Genomic DNA, 15,799 nt, shown 5'->3' with positions numbered 1-15,799 from the left:
TGATCACTGCCGAAAAAAAATTTCTGCCGTACAATAACCACAGTTGCATTGAACGCGGCGGAGGCAAAACCAGAGTAGAATTCTGGCCCGATGTCCTACCCTACCACCGTTGCTGGATGGGTACGCCTACATAACAACTACCAAGCAAACATATACGGACTATATGAATTTCTGCATATGGCTCCTTTCGTATTATCCAGGGTTTTTATGTCGCGTATTCATGTGCAGTAAATGAATAAATGTACAGAAGCATAATGTACAATAAGCGGGAAAGCCAACCTAGAAAATGGTTGAGGTTGAAAACGGTGGCTTCTGTACCTGCCTGAAATAAAGAGTGGGGCCATAGCGTGCTACAGCTGGAAAAGAAGCCACTCGTAGCTGTGGCCAGAGATATGTTTGAGGTGGCACAGCGTATCTGGAGTTTGTTCAAGGCGGATAAGCGTTCATCGCTTTCACGTAGATGGCTGTGCCAGGAACGTGTCTCCTTTACGCCAGCTCTAATCCTTCCAATTGCCTCTATACGTTACAGGGAATGAAACTGAAGCGGCTAGAGCCAGTCGACAAGCGTGTGAACTCTACTGCTTTTTTTTCGTGTGACAACTTACCACTCACCCTCGTTCCTGCCCCCCCCCCCCCTTTCCCCAAATGAAAGCATGCACGCGGAGAACTCGAGAAGCATCCAGAGAGAATATGTGCGCCTATTCGGCTACAAGCGGTCACAGGCGATACACCTTCAGCATTTAGATCATTTGGCTGATTGCTGAGGACGTTTAGGTCTATGTTCAACCCCTCGATAAAAATATTTGGCTGTCATGTTTGTTCAGAATTCTCTTATAGTATATTATTCGTCTCGTTTCTTACTAAATGTTGAATAAAAAAAAATAAAAAACGAGCCCCCTGAAAAAGGGCTGAGTCGAAATTACCTGTCAGGACCATACGACTCGCTCGCAAATTGCGGCAGACCTTGTGAGCTCATAATTAAAAATATTTTGCCTTTATTCGTGAGCATTCGAATGCAAAGAATACCACAGGGGATCAATGCTAACTAATGTTAAGGTATACATGTTCTCTACGCCACCGTGCCGTTCATACGGGTTACTTACACTAACGCGGAGAAAATAACAGTTCATCTTTACTTTTTAAAATCAGTGAGTGCTTGTGCTAGAATTGCGATTTCTCAACAAAAAGGTTTAGGGCGAGCGAGGTTGAAAAGATGCATGCGTTCGCTCATGCGTGAAATTCTTTACCGCAGTTATATGCGTAATCTAGTTCGCTTAGTATTTTAATGTTTTATTTTATCTATATGTTTCACTTGATACCAAAATTCAGAGAAATTTGTATGCTAAGTATGAAGCACAGAAAAATGTTGTTTTGTTTTTGAAAAATTTAACTGCAACCACTGTCAGGACAGAACTCGATGGTGAGTTTTACGCTTCATGTGGTTCTCATCACGACTAACCCGCGTTTTTTGAATATAACTCTGCCTTAACGTTCCGAAGATAATCATAGTCTAGAAGGGATGTCATATACGAGGGCTTCAGGTTTATTCAAGAACCCTACAGAGCTATAAATTGTAATGAAATTGCACTCCGAGAGTGCTCGCGTTGGGCCTCAGTCGTAATGTGACGGGCGCGGGCGGGCGTGATGCGGCGACAGGAACGCATTCCCTTAATATGTTTTTGTTCTAGGTCTGTAAAAACAAAATCGTGTTCCCGGCGCAATTGTTATATTCGCTGAATTGTTGTTTTACAATAATGAGTTTCTCGGAAGATACGGAGCACTAGATTCACCGACACGGTGGCTTTTTCGAGTACTCCATAGCCCTGAGAACGGACTTTTTAAGATTTGCGTCGTCTTTCTTTGCGCGTTATTCAGATAGGATCAGCGATCCCACTTCCAAAAATAGATGTCGTTTTCTTCATGCTCCGCTAGGCTCCCTCGCATAAGGAAGAATAATTGCGTTCTACATCATCCTTTGGTCTTTGTATTCTATTGCAAATTCCTTTAACTGAATGTAAAATCACGTCGCTTGCACAAGCGCCGGAGCCAGGCCCCGCGTCGTGAAGCGCCTTTCCCTTCCTCGAATATTTCGAAACACAGCAACGCCAAATATAAACGTAATGTCAGTAGCATACCTGCCGGCAACATCTCAGGTGAAGGCGTTTTTCGGTGACGCAGTGTCTGACGTTGAAGTGCAATTTTCAGCGCTTTTTAAAATTATTTTCTTTGTTTTTGATCTGATTATTTATTATTTAGGAACTGTTTCATGATTGCTATACGCGTGGTCCTCATAGTGACTTTCTCATTTTCTTGCCTCACTATACAATTGCCACCTGTTTTCATTAAGACTGAACGCCACACCTGACATGCATGGTAGAAATATACAACATTCTTTGCTTTTAGGCAAACCGACCATTACCTGTGTAAAGCCTGATGTTATATAATTCAGTTGCTCGTTACGTTATTTTTATTGCGAAAGCAATAATACGCTAGGTTTCGAGCCTTCAGCGTAGCGTGGTGAGGTAGGTACGCTTTACACCACGTGGCTACTGACGTCATACCAGCGCGAGAGCTGGGCTACCAAGTCGGCTCTTAAGCGTAGCGTGGGTTGTAGTCACGCCGGGCGTTTCGCGCTTCTCTCACTAGGGGCGCGGCCACATACTCCGTGGAAACTGCCGCATACTCCTGCCATGCGCTTTGCACGTATACGTCTCCATAACGATCCCTGTGCTCCAAAACTGCGTCGTGCGGGCTGCACAGTGTAAGAGCGTTAAAAGCTTACCATTTTTTTTAACCTAAAATTAGGTATGAGTTAGTACCCGCTGTTTAAATTAATTATAACGCTTGCTCTAGACATAATATGTCAGTCTAATGTTTCTAATGTTTGTATAAGTAGTTAAACTACTCCTATCTGTAAAGCGTCAACGGCCCTGATAGTAACCAAATAAAAAAATAAATATATAGCGACTAGGTCCATCCGTTTGACGTAAAGCCTGATATTGTTTTATATTGCGCTGCGCAAGTGAGAGAAATTGAAAACCTTGGTGTGGTTACTGTTGTTTGGGCAATATTTTTTTTCACTTCCTTCAGATCTCTACCTTTGCATTGAGCAACCACCTTGTACCCATTTCCAGCAGCCCATGATAGCTACCTTGAGCGGCATAGAGTTGGACGAGGACTTCATTTACAAGAAGACCGCGCATTTTAAAGCGCGTCTTATGAAACGATCGGGCTTAGGTTGGGTCTCCCGGCGCAAAGCTTCAGGAAAGCAGGTCGGTGAATCAGTTTTCATCGTGTCATTCTCTCCATGCCTTACGTCATCGTTACCACCCGCAGGTTCCGAGTCTTTTACAGCGTAATAAATGACTTCACAGAGTAATAAATCGCTGGCACTATTACAGGCTCATATTTAACTCATTTGGATGATAACATCGATGTAATTGCTGCTGAGTCTCCGGAAGTGAGAATAAATGAGAGGCAAATATTCGAAGGAATGCGAAATACGTTATCATTACAAGCACCAGCACGGGGAGGCAGAGGTCACAGCATCGAACACCAACCAAGAAATCGCACTTAAAAATCACTGTTAAATAAACTGTTGGTCAAATATTTAGAGGAAACACCATTAAGGGGGAGTAGATTTTTAATAAGGAAGTATTTACTCATTGACGTCCACCCAAGCGCAGCCATACGGCTACAAAGGAAAGCTATACAGCTTCCTCAGAAACTTCGTAGTTCGTCCTGATCCGGGAATCGAACCCGGCACCACCGCCTTGCCGGGGCAGTCGCTCTACCGACTGAGCTAACCAGGACGGTCAGCAGATCAGATGGTAGGGCGAGAGCGAATTGTTCATAACTCGAAGTGGGAATGGTGTTGATCTAACATTTAGGGGGAACCCCCAAGGTGGAGTAGATTTCTATTAAGGAAGTATTACTTTGTAGCTGTATGGCTGCGCTTGGGTGGATGTCAATGGGTAAATACTCCCTTATTAAAATAAACTGTCTGAACTAAAAATTTAGGGCAAAAAATTTAGTTAGTATAACTAAATCACAGCTACTAAGAAGGCCTTGAGCCTATATATATCTGCTATGGCTGAACCATAAGCGAAAGCATTAGGTAAAATTTTGGCTAATGAACAACTCAGGAAATCTTTTCAAGTTTTTGCTCCTGTTATCTTGTTGGTGGTATTTTCATAATTTTAAGCATCCTGAGAGCTAGAGAGCCCCAGGTCTTGAGGGAGTTTGGCAGCGTCAAACTTTGTAACTCCAGAGCCACGACTTGTTTATACTTTGAAAGAAGCATGGGTTCCATGACTCGTCGACGATTTGCGATACTCTAGAGGTTGTAGATGCAGTATAGAGGGCCAGGTTTTGGTTAACGGCCGCGTTTCACACTCCCACTATCCTGAAAGTTATATGCCTTCTAAACACTGTTGCTTTTACCTGTATCATCCTAAATATTCTGACACGGTAACTCAGTGATTAGGGAGCTCAAGTACCGAAGCAAAGGACAACGATTCCTTTCCGGCTGTGGCAGCAGCTTTTCGGCGGAGGCGAAAAGGAAGGTGGCCGTGAATAGTATGATGTCATTCAATGCACGTTAAAGAAGCCTTGGTTCTCGAAATCTCTGAGGCTTAAACTACGGCATTTTTCATAGCATGAGTTACTTGCGAATGTTGAATCCCACGAACCAAACGAAACCAGCCGTAAATGGACAGTAACGTCTTGCTATACTGTCTCTTTTTTAAGCCTGCTATTGTGAATAAAAAAGAACATTAAACCATCTATTCTATATTGCGCAGAAACATTATTGGCGCCTCATGGGATACCAGAGATTCGAAATATGAGAGCAATACTGTTAAAGAAAACACTCCAAGTCATTTTGCACGAATGAATTGTAGTTGGGCTAGCGGGCCAGCTTTCACACATCAGCGGTCTTTTCTTCAGCGGGAGCCGATAAGAAAGTCTGGCGTCGGCTTACCGCTGGAAGAAAAATGGCTTTACAAGGACGGCTTAAGGAGGCTCATTCGTCAAGTGGGCCTTACCGTCGGCGTCAAGTACTCGTCTTCCTCTTCATAGATATTTATCGCTCGGTGGGGCTTTTCTTGAAGGATAAGGTAGTTTATTTTTTTAGGCATTCATCGCGTCATTTGTAAATTTAAAGGGACTAGTGCATGTTTCTGCTGTTTAATTTATTCGACTTTGTCGTCCGGCTTTTCTCACTCCAAGTACCTTTCTTTCATGTCTTTGTCTTCTTTATTTTCTTTCAAGAATGACAACATGCGATAGTTTTCGTTGTTTGCTTCCTGACTGGTGCAGCATGTAATATTTTTTTTTTCTTTTTTTTTGCTGTGTTTCCGGTCTGCAGAAGCTTAACCATACGTTGCGTGAAGCTGTATTCCTATCGGTGGCCAGAAGACTTCAAACTTTTTTTTCACCCTTAATAATACCCCAATTGGCCGCTTAGAATGAGCGTCAATTATTGCAGTGGGTATCGTATTGCCTTATACGTCCTCGCTTGCGTAGTAATGATTGCGTTGACTCCCGGCATAATTAGCTGTCTAGTTAAATATGGCCAAAAAATAAAGAACCACTTTTGTCCTCGTCATAACGCTGCAGATGTGCTGCTTTCTTTGGAGCGACTCATTTGCCCAAACTACGCTGATCGTTTTATTAGTAGGGGGTGGTAAACATGAGTCTTATTGCAAGAGTTGGCATTCTTAAGTCTAGTGCAGATCTGTAGAGTGGTCGTAGGTAGTCGTTTCTGGATACACATTATTACAACAATGCTGGGGTCAGGCAGTAGGTCGGTGTGCACGATTATGAAAACGCCAGAAAATGTATAGTCATAGTTTCTTGTGTTTTATACACATCGCATGCTTTCTACGTCAATAAAAAGTTTCGGGACTCTGGGGTCGTCAATGTGTCGGTTAAACTTATAAAAAAGGCATAATCATCTAATGACCGATGTCGCATATATGTAAGAGAGCCTGAAATTGCGAATAATCTTCATTTCTACTCGCACACCAATGCTTAATACTCATGTACTGTTGCTACAGCCGTGGAAAACATGTGTATTACTGCAGTGAAAAAGTACAAGCGCCAAGCGCTGCACGTCACTCGCTTGCCGTAAATGAAATGCTTGCCGTAAATGAAACTCCTTGTTTATAATAGCATGCATCCTAAATTATATCCCATATAAGGGTCTTACTTGTGCTGTTGAAAAGGCGCGAATCGTTGGATGGAAGGCAGGACTCGGAATGCTTCATAACCGGAGAAGGTGAGCGGCTCAGTCGCAATAGTGTACAGCGAGATGCTCCTTACATTCTTCAGCGGGCTGAGCGTGGATTTCAGTTTAATACCCAGACAGCCCTTCAACTTAGCTCCTCCTGAGGGTTCGCGTATATTTTCGCTGCCTGAATGTGCTCCCCATCGATCAACGCGAGGTCTAGTGGCACCTGAAGTCACATGCATGTTTATTTTTCCATTCCTTCAAATGGATTTATTCAAGCCTAGTACTTAACCAGCCATCCTTACAGAAATTATGCACAATCCATGTTTGCTTTTAGGCGTTATGTGGAATGCTTTATTTGTACATTTTGCGAAATGATGACGTGAATTTGTGTATAGTCGCTACCATTAAGTTCTTAAGTACTATCGAGTCAGTATTCGGTGAGTACAGATACAAGCAACTACTGGTAGCCAAATTGATCATTTAGACTTTATTTTTTAAGATGTGGAAGCCTAATACCTCTTGCTGTAAATAATCAAACTGTTTTTCAGATGCCAATTTAATTACAAACCTATTGCAGAAACCATCAACCTCCGGTGTCTTCCAGTACGAAACCATAACGCTTTCCCCAAAAGATTTCTACTGTAAAGCTATCGATCTGTTAAGTTCACTGGATCTGTGGAGGAAAGCTATGGTGGCACTGGTACGATGGGAGGAAACACTGGAATGTGGTTTATGACGCTGTGTATGCCGCTGGTGTTCTCCATGACACTGGGTGATGCGTCAAGCGTGGACTAAGGCCGCACTGGACCCAGTTTTATTTTGCGAGCAGTTGGAAGTCCTGCAACTGGTAGCCGAGACATAGGAGGCTAATGAGAAATGTCCTAGTAAGCGTTGTTTTTTTTTTCTTTTTGAACTCATTGTGCACACTGAATATAAAACGAAGGTGATTTTTTTCATTCTCGCGTGTAGAGAGCATAGTCTCTCTTGCTTGAGCGACTATGGCCTGCGCAGAATTGATGCTTATATCTGCAACTGACGAACAAAGTAAACTTGAAAAATGGTTTCAATAACGCAGGTTAGGTTACTATCACGCATTTCACCATTTTTCTTGACCGCACTCCAGCATAGTGATGAGTGACAAAATATTCACTGTTGGATAAATCGTAGGGTCGAAACAGCGCATATGTATTAGCGCGCGTACCCTTCACCGAACAAGTATATACAGTAGAAAGAAACAAATATAACAAGGAAAAGAATAGCATACCTATAGCGATCGCAAACTATCAGACAAAACAAGAACCGACAGCGCGTAATGCATAATACATTAAGATTTTCTCCCGTTGTACACTCTTTCTTGCTCTATACGTATGAACCAGCCGAATCCATTAGTGATTACAAATAACTAAAATAAAGTTGCCAGACAAAAATTGTTTCCGTTGTTCCCTCTTCTGGTTGTACAGCTTCTTCACACATAATGTATCGCGTTTTCGGCTAGTACTATGTGGTCAGCAACAATAACTATAGTAGAGCATACGACCAATTTGCTAATGCTAACACATTTGCGAGAACTGTGAAAATTCAAAGGGTAAATATTTTTCGTGCACAATATAGTGTGCCACTACTAGCCAGATTACTACATTTGAAAGCAATGTAGATCTTTAAGGAGCTGGCTATACATATGAGGACGGAACGGAATAACAGCAATATTACCGACGCATGCGTCAATATGCGTTACCCTTTATAAAAAGCTCAAGTGAAAACTTTGATAACAGCGACAACAACAACAACGTTAACGCTGGGAGCTGGCTTTTGCTTCAAAAAAAAAAAATTAAAACAAAAAAGAACGTTTCACATAATCGTACCATACTACGCAATTCTAGTCTTATCATTTATACAGCTGCTTTAAAACAGCTAAGTAAATAAACTCAGGCATTGGCTGCCTTCCGAACATCGACATTAGGCAGTTAACAACGAACAGCGTAAGTTGAGGTTTGTTTTGCCACATACTCACAATTATATACACAGAGCACGCTTTCCAGGTGAAGCGCTACTCGCCGATTAGTATATTTGAACGCAAGGTGGATCCTTTTTTAGCTGGCTATACAAATGAGGACGGAACAGAATAACAGGATTATTACTGACGCATGCCTCTGCATGCGTTAGCCTTTATATATGGCTCAAATGAAAGTTTTGATAAAAACAGCAGCAACAACAACGTTAAGGCTGTGAGCAGGCTTCTGCTTCAAAATGGGCCTTGAAACAAAAAAAAGTTTCCCATAATCATGCCCTACTACGCAATTCCCGTCTAAAATAACATCTATACATGTGTCCGAAAACGGAGTAAATAACAATCAGGTATTGGGTGCCTTCCGAACAACGACATTAGGCAATTAACAACGAACAGCGTAAGTTGAAGTTTGTTTTGCCACATACTCGCAATTATGACAGAGCACGCTTTACAGGGGAAGCACCACCCGCCTATTAAATTTGAAAGCAATATGGATCTTTAGTTAGCTGACTATACAAATGAGGACAGAACGAAATAACAGCATTATTACTGACGCATGCGTCAACATGCGTTGGCCTTTATATATGGCTCAAATGAGAATTTTAATAAAAAACAACCGCAAGAACGTTAACACTGCGAGCTGGCTTCTGCTCGAAATAAGCCTTTAAAACAGAAAGATGTTAAACATAATCGTGCCTTACTACACTAATCCGGTCCTAAAATACATCTATATAGCAGTCTTAAAACGGCTGAATCAATGAACACTCAGGCATTGGGTGCCTTCCGAACGTCGACTTTATGCAATTAACAACAAACAGCGTAAGTTGAAGTTTGTTTTGCCACATACTCATAATTATAATGACAGAGCACGCTTTACAGGGGAAGCGCCACTCGCCTGATTATTAAGTTTGAAAGAAATATGGATCTTTATTTAGCTGTCTATACAAATGAAGATGGAACGGAATAACAGCATTATTACTGACGCATGCATCAACATGCATTAGCCTTTATAAATGGCTTTAATAGGAACTTTATTAAAAACATCCGCAACAACGTTAGCACTGCTAGCTGGCTACGGCTTCAAAATAAGCCTTTAAAACAGAAATACGTTTCACATAATCGTGCCGTACTACGCAATTCCAGTCCTAAATAACATCTATACAGCTATGCTGTATAGAATATGCTGTGAAAGTGAGGAAGCAATTTCCAGAATTAGATCTAGAAGACAGAAACCCTGAAGAGATGTGGACTGTTGTTCGTGATATAATACAAGAAGTTGCTACTAAGGTAGTTCCAAAGCAAAAGAAATGCAAGAAAGCAAACTGGTTATCTGAACAGGCTTTCCAAATAGCTGAGGAAAGGAGGATGGCAAAAGTTATGGGGGGAAGAAAAAGATACAAGGTTCTCAATGCGGATCTTCAGAAAATACCAAGAAGAGAGATAAGAATGCCTTCATGAACGTACAGTGCCGAGCAGTTGAGGACAACAGCCAATTAAGGAACACAAGAGCTCTGTATAAGACAATAAAAGATATCAAAGGAAGCTCCTGGGCTATGCTGGGCGTGATAAACGACAAACGAGGCAGGGACCTCACTACTGAAGCCTCAGAGATAAAGAAGAGGTGGCAGGAATACACAGAAGAATTGTACAAGAAGGACCCGGTTGTGCAAACCCAACAGAAGACGGTTGTGATTACTTATCTCGAGCCGGGCATCCTGAAGAGTTAAGTTGAGTGGGCCTTAGCCAGCCTTGCTAAGAACAATGCTAGCGGAATTGCTGGCATTCCTGCTGAGTTGCTTCAAAACCACAACCATGACGACGCTGTTAACGCTCTGTATACATTATGTCAGCAAATTTAGACAACCCTGCAGTGGCCACAGGATTAGAGGAGGTCAGTTTAGATCCCCATTCTAAAGAAAGGCACTGCCAAAGATCCAACTACCACACGATTGCGCTTATTTCGTATGCTAGCAAGGTGATGTTGAAAATCCTCAAAGGTAGCCGGCAGCAGTATGTGGATCGGGAGCTTCCGGACGTACAAGCTGGGTTTCGCAAGGGCCGAGGAACTAAAGACCAGATTGCCAACCTTCGCTGGATCATGGAAAAGGCAAGACAGGTCCAGAAACCCGTCTACTTCTGCTTTTTTGCTTATGCGAAAGCGTTTGACTGCGTAGATCACAGCAGATTGTGGCAAGCTCTCCAAGAGATGGGAGTTCCAATTCACATCATGTCTCCTCAGGAACCTGTATGAAGTGCAAGAGGCCACCGTCAGAACTGGGCCTGGTCTTACTGATTGGTTTCCGATTGAGAAAGGAGTGAGACAAGGTTGCATACTGTCGCCCTGCCTATTTAACCTATTTGCTGAGTGCATCATGAGGAAGGCCGGTCTGGACGAGTCTTCAGCTGGAGTGAAGATTGCTGGGAAACGTATCAACAACCTTAGATATGCGGATGATACCACTTTAATGGCAGAAAGTAAAGCGGAACTAAGAGACTTCTGATGCGCTTACATGAAGAGAGTGAGAAGTTTGGGCTTAAACTGAACATTTAAAAGACAAAGATCATGGCGTCTTGCCCTATCAAGTCCTGGAGCATCAATGGACAAGAAGTGGAAGCTGTGACAGATTTTCTCTTCTTGGGCTCCAATATTACCTCGGAAGGAGACTGCAGCCATGAAATTAGGAGACGCCTGCTTCTGGGAAAGAGAGCAATGGTTAGCCTTGACCGCCTAGTAAAGAGCAGAGACATTAGTCTGCCAACCAAGATCCGTATAACTCGTGCTATGGTCTTTCCAGTTGTGATGTATGGATGCGAGAGTTAGACTGTGAAGAAGGCTGACCGCCGAAGAACTGACGCGTTTGAATTGTGGTGCTGCGGGAGAATCTTGAGATTTCCTTGGACTGCCAGAAGATCATATTAGTCGATATTGTCGACCATAAACCCTGAGTGCTATTTGGAGGGTCAAATTCTAAAGTTAAAGCTCAGCTACTTTGGTCATCTGATGAGAAGAGAGGAGTTGCTGGAGAAAGATTTGATGTTGGGAAAGGTTGAGGTTCATCGGAGAAGGGGTAGGCAGCGAACGCGATGGTTAGATGGCATCCTCGAGGCGTAGCAGATGATGTTATGTGATGTTAGGAAGATAGTGAGAGACCGGAAAGCGTGGCGTTATATGGTCCATAGAGTCACGAAGAGTCGGACACGACTGAGCTGAACTGAGCTATCTTAAAAGGCTACGAAATAAAAAAACACTCAAGCATTGGGTGCCTTCCGAAAATCGACATTAGGATATTAACAACGAACAGAGTATTTAAGACATCCAGATCATTCGCTGCAAGTCTTGAAAGCAGGCAGCATGGGCCAAGGGTGCAAAGCGCTGTAACTGTTAGAGCGGCAGCCGTTGTCCCTACTGTTCCAAACATGAAGCACAAATAATGAAATATCTAGGCTGACTTAAATGCAAAATAATTGAGGTATGTTTCAGTTTCCGGTTTGGTGAAGCAGTTAGCGTAGACACCTTGAAAACACGAGGTAGCTGGCTAGTTAAAATGCTCCGTGTGCTGTGATTTCCTTTTCGTCAGCTCTTGTTTTGTAGCGAGAGCTACATTGGCCACAGTCTCGCCATTTCGCTGTGCCTGTCCGTGCCTGTCCGAAGAGCGAAGAAAAAAGTAGAAAAAGAAGAAAAAAGAAGAGTAAGAAGAAAAAAACAGAATGAAGACGACAGATATCTTGGTAGTTGGTGGAGGCGAACCACAACAGTGAGTTGATAGGACAGAAGGTTTGTTCGAACGTTTTGATATCGGTGTGCCCCGGAGTTGGAAGTAAAGACAATTACCCCTAGAAGTCTACTACACCCGTACGAGAATGGTCAACGACGAGAGTCAAGGGGTGCTCATACTTGAAGTGACTCAACAATGGCATAAATAAAGCTGAAACCATAGAGTTAACTACTATGTGCAAAAGTCGTGTGTTTACTTTCAATCCGAGCCTAAGCGTAGCCATGCAGATTGCTCTCGCTTAACTCCAAGTTTAACCACAATAAACCAGAGTTAATATTTTTACATCTGTTTAATCTATGTGGGCTACATTATTCATTTGCCGTTTTTTTATTTGTTATCCAAGGCCCTTTTCTTCTCATGGAGATCAGTACCATTACGAAGGAACGTTCCAGTATTCCGCTTTCATACAGGGTCCATATTCAGAAATGGCCCCGGGACGCTGCCCCCCCTCCCCCCTCCCCCCGTTACTTCGGTACTCCAGGCAGTCAGGCACTAAAATATGATTGCATTAGAATAATCAAAAGTTTGTAAATTTCTGTGTTAAAGTTCACAATGCACAGCATCTTTAAAAAAGTCTGCAATTTTAGGTTCAACACCAACAATCAGAGGCAACTTTTAGTAGCCGCTAGGGATCCCAACTAGGCGCTTCTTGTTATCGCTAATATTTCGAGTCACTGCAGAAAGTGAACGCTCCGTGTACTGCGTTGTTTCATGCAGTAAAAATGTTTGAAACACCAGCTACACTGTACTAAATAGGGGACTAACTGCAAGTAACAGCTCAGTGCGAAGACTTATATTGTCTTCCATATTTATCTCATGACAATTAAAAGAATAACTCGTACCCACTCTCATCTGAATTTCTTTTTAAAACAATTTTCCTTCATATGTAGCTTACCGTCTTCCTATATTACTTCGGAGACCATTCAGCAGCTTCGTTAGGTTTACCTTTCCTCATAGTGGTCTCCTTACGCCAAGCTAAGATAAATGACCCAGCCCAAATTTTGCAGGCAGCTCCAGAGCATAATATATTACTGCCTTCAAAAGAATTGCTCATATGCCGGTGTTGGTTCGCCTGGTGCAATTTCTGGTGGAGAAAAAAAAAACTGTGGGGTTCAGGAACGACCTAAAGAATGCTCCCTTTTCCTGGTGAGTTTTCGAGTTCTAGAGAATGCGAACCTACTTTGGGTAACAAGAAGTTTAGCGATAAAATGAGGTCAACATGAAATCCCCATCCTGAAAACATAAAAAAAATAAAAAGGTTTTTCAGCTCTGTTTCAATATCGTGTCGCGTACAGAGTGGAAAATCTTACGGACAGGAAAACATTGCACTTGTTCAATTTTGCTGTCACGCGTCGGAATATGTTTCTCCAATATTCTGGACGGCGGCCCTATATTGCCCTCTTTACGTGTTTTTCTTGCAAAAAAGAAAATGAGGGTAGTATTTTAGCCGTAGAAAATTGAGAACGGGACATTTCAACGGGAACAGTAAAAAGTAGTCACATTACTAAAAGTATATTGTCAGGAGCTTTTCATTTTTCCTTTATTAGTGCCCCAAAGGAAGAACGTTATGTGTGGTTGATAAAATTTTTCTTTAACAAAACCAGCGAATTTTTTTCATATGATCTGTTTTACTGGCTTTTGCTAGGTAGGTTTTCAGTTATCAGCAAGAAATAATATCTATTCTGCCTTTCTTAATATTTCTCTGAAGCAAATGTTCTTTATTCTCAAATTAACGACACTTTCATATCCTTGGACGGGTGGGCCACATTATCACTTGTTCCAGTCATCCGGAAGGGTTCCTATCTTGCATGAGATCTCTAAAGGCGTGATTCAAACAATGCTGATAAGTACGCTATTGTTGTTCTTATCATTATCTCAGAATTATAGAATTCGCCGTTAATTGCCATAGCGTGGTGTTTCGTGTCGGTGGTTTCTCTGTTTCAGAAAACTTCTCAAGCCATATGTCAGAACATATGCCAGAATTCATGACTATAAGAAACGCAGAATATCATAGTTCACAAGCTAGCATGCACAGTGACATTGTATTTGACAGTTACACGCATATATGTTTTATCACATTGCCGGCAGAAGTTTTGCACCTCTTTTTAAGTTGAACGCACAGCCGTCAGCACAATTAACATGAACGCTCGAACGTGTGACCTGGACGGACATCGCGCCGTTCAGCAGTTTCCGCTAAGTGTCAGTTCATGCTGCACTGCCTTGTTGCGGCCGCTGGAGATCGCACGTTCCTGTTAGCAACCATAACGTGATGTTGGGCTCATCGGCAAGCGTTGAGCGCTTTTTTTCACGACAATTCGTCGCGCGGTTGCAATGTCGCTACATTTGGATGTTGTCATTACAATAAGTGAAGTAACATTATACAAAATTTGAAACATTTCGTCAGCAATTTATCTGCTTATTTTTTGCTCCTTAAATCGAGAAGTTGCATACACAGAGAAGTTAATACATTATGTAGGCCGCAAATAATGCCTTTTCGACAAAGAAAACAAATACCAAGAAGAAGATTTTATTTAAGCTATTTGTCCTTGTACATATAATGCAGCCATAATTTACCCCCCCCCCCCCCCCCCCCGCTTTCGCTACCTCTTTTTACCAGGCATAAGGTGTCTGTTTTTTTTTTCTCCCCGATAAATTGAAGTGTTTCCGAAGGGAACATGCTTAACCGCAGCTCAGCCGATTATTTGCATTTTAGATCATCGGTTATGACAGCGAAGAGATGTGATGTGATATGACTGGGATGTAACTGTACTGTCAGCACCCATCCCCCTCTCACCCACAACTTTTATACCCGTCTACCCCTCTCCCCAGTGCAGGGTAGCAAACCAGTTCCTTTACCGGTTAACCTCCCTGCCTTTCCTCCTCTTCTTCCTCTCCTCCTCCTCCTAGATCATTGGTTCATTGTCAATGCTTGCTATAGAAATTCTATGCCGGTCCTCCCGACTTCCGAGAGCAATCCTACTATTACTTTCTCAAGGAGACTAATTATTGTAGCTGGGATATGACACCTTGGGCGTCTGGTTCGCTATAGGTTATACTGATTTACAAGTAGGTGCACAAGTACTGCCCTTTTTATTAGCCCTACCAGAGGTAATGCACCATGGAAAACCTCAAGAAAGAAAAATGTTTATCCCTCTTGGCACTACACCCAGAACACCAGAGGGTTGCGTCATTCTTAATCTCCTCCTCCTCTTCCTCACTTCTTTCTTCTGCAACGAATGAATTGGAACATAGCTAGACGTTCCTTGTGACAGCTCCTTGACGGTACGCCATCTCAGGTAATAATCGATCATTGTTGCCTCCAGTATGAAAATTAAATGCGAATTCTAGAAAGCACTCGCTGAAGGCTGACATATGGACAGTTCAGAATTAAAAGGGGCTGTACTTGTAATAAAGGCTCCTTTGTTGCTCAGGCGGTGAAACACTTTCCTTTTGTATATTGCAGCAACACTTCGAACAGCTTTAGCAAGATGTTAATTCACAACGTTTGCTCGTAATATGCCTTTCTCCAGATATGCGTCGCCTTATCTACGAAATGACTAATTTCACAGTTACATATCACTGTGATGAGTAGGTCACCGAGCATTGATCAACCAAGCAGACAGTATAGATATATGGGAGTCATGAACAACCATATATTTTGTGCTGTTGCCATTTGGAAAAGAGAAAAATAAAGAGTTGAAAGAAACTTTGTGATAGAATCTGATATATGTGTGTTGAAATGACGTTTTCACAAAACGTAAGAAAGTTTTGTTATCTGGG

The 15,799-nt window shown here is 42.3% G+C and overlaps 1 non-coding gene across 1 annotated transcript; it reads right to left on the bottom strand.

The window, feature by feature from the left end:
- Positions 1–3,738: 3,738 nt before the first annotated feature.
- Positions 3,739–3,812, bottom strand: TRNAA-GGC (transfer RNA alanine (anticodon GGC)). Its single transcript has one exon. It is a non-coding gene; the product is annotated as a tRNA-Ala (tRNA).
- Between the last annotated feature and the right edge of the window lie 11,987 nt (positions 3,813–15,799).

This window comes from Amblyomma maculatum, chromosome 9 (genome assembly GCF_055883805.1).
Source record: "Amblyomma maculatum isolate TAMU_Amacu chromosome 9, ASM5588380v1, whole genome shotgun sequence".
NCBI lineage: Eukaryota > Metazoa > Arthropoda > Arachnida > Ixodida > Ixodidae > Amblyomma > Amblyomma maculatum.
The sequence above is the reverse complement of the archived record's forward strand: the minus strand, read 5'-3'. Positions and strand labels throughout refer to the sequence as shown.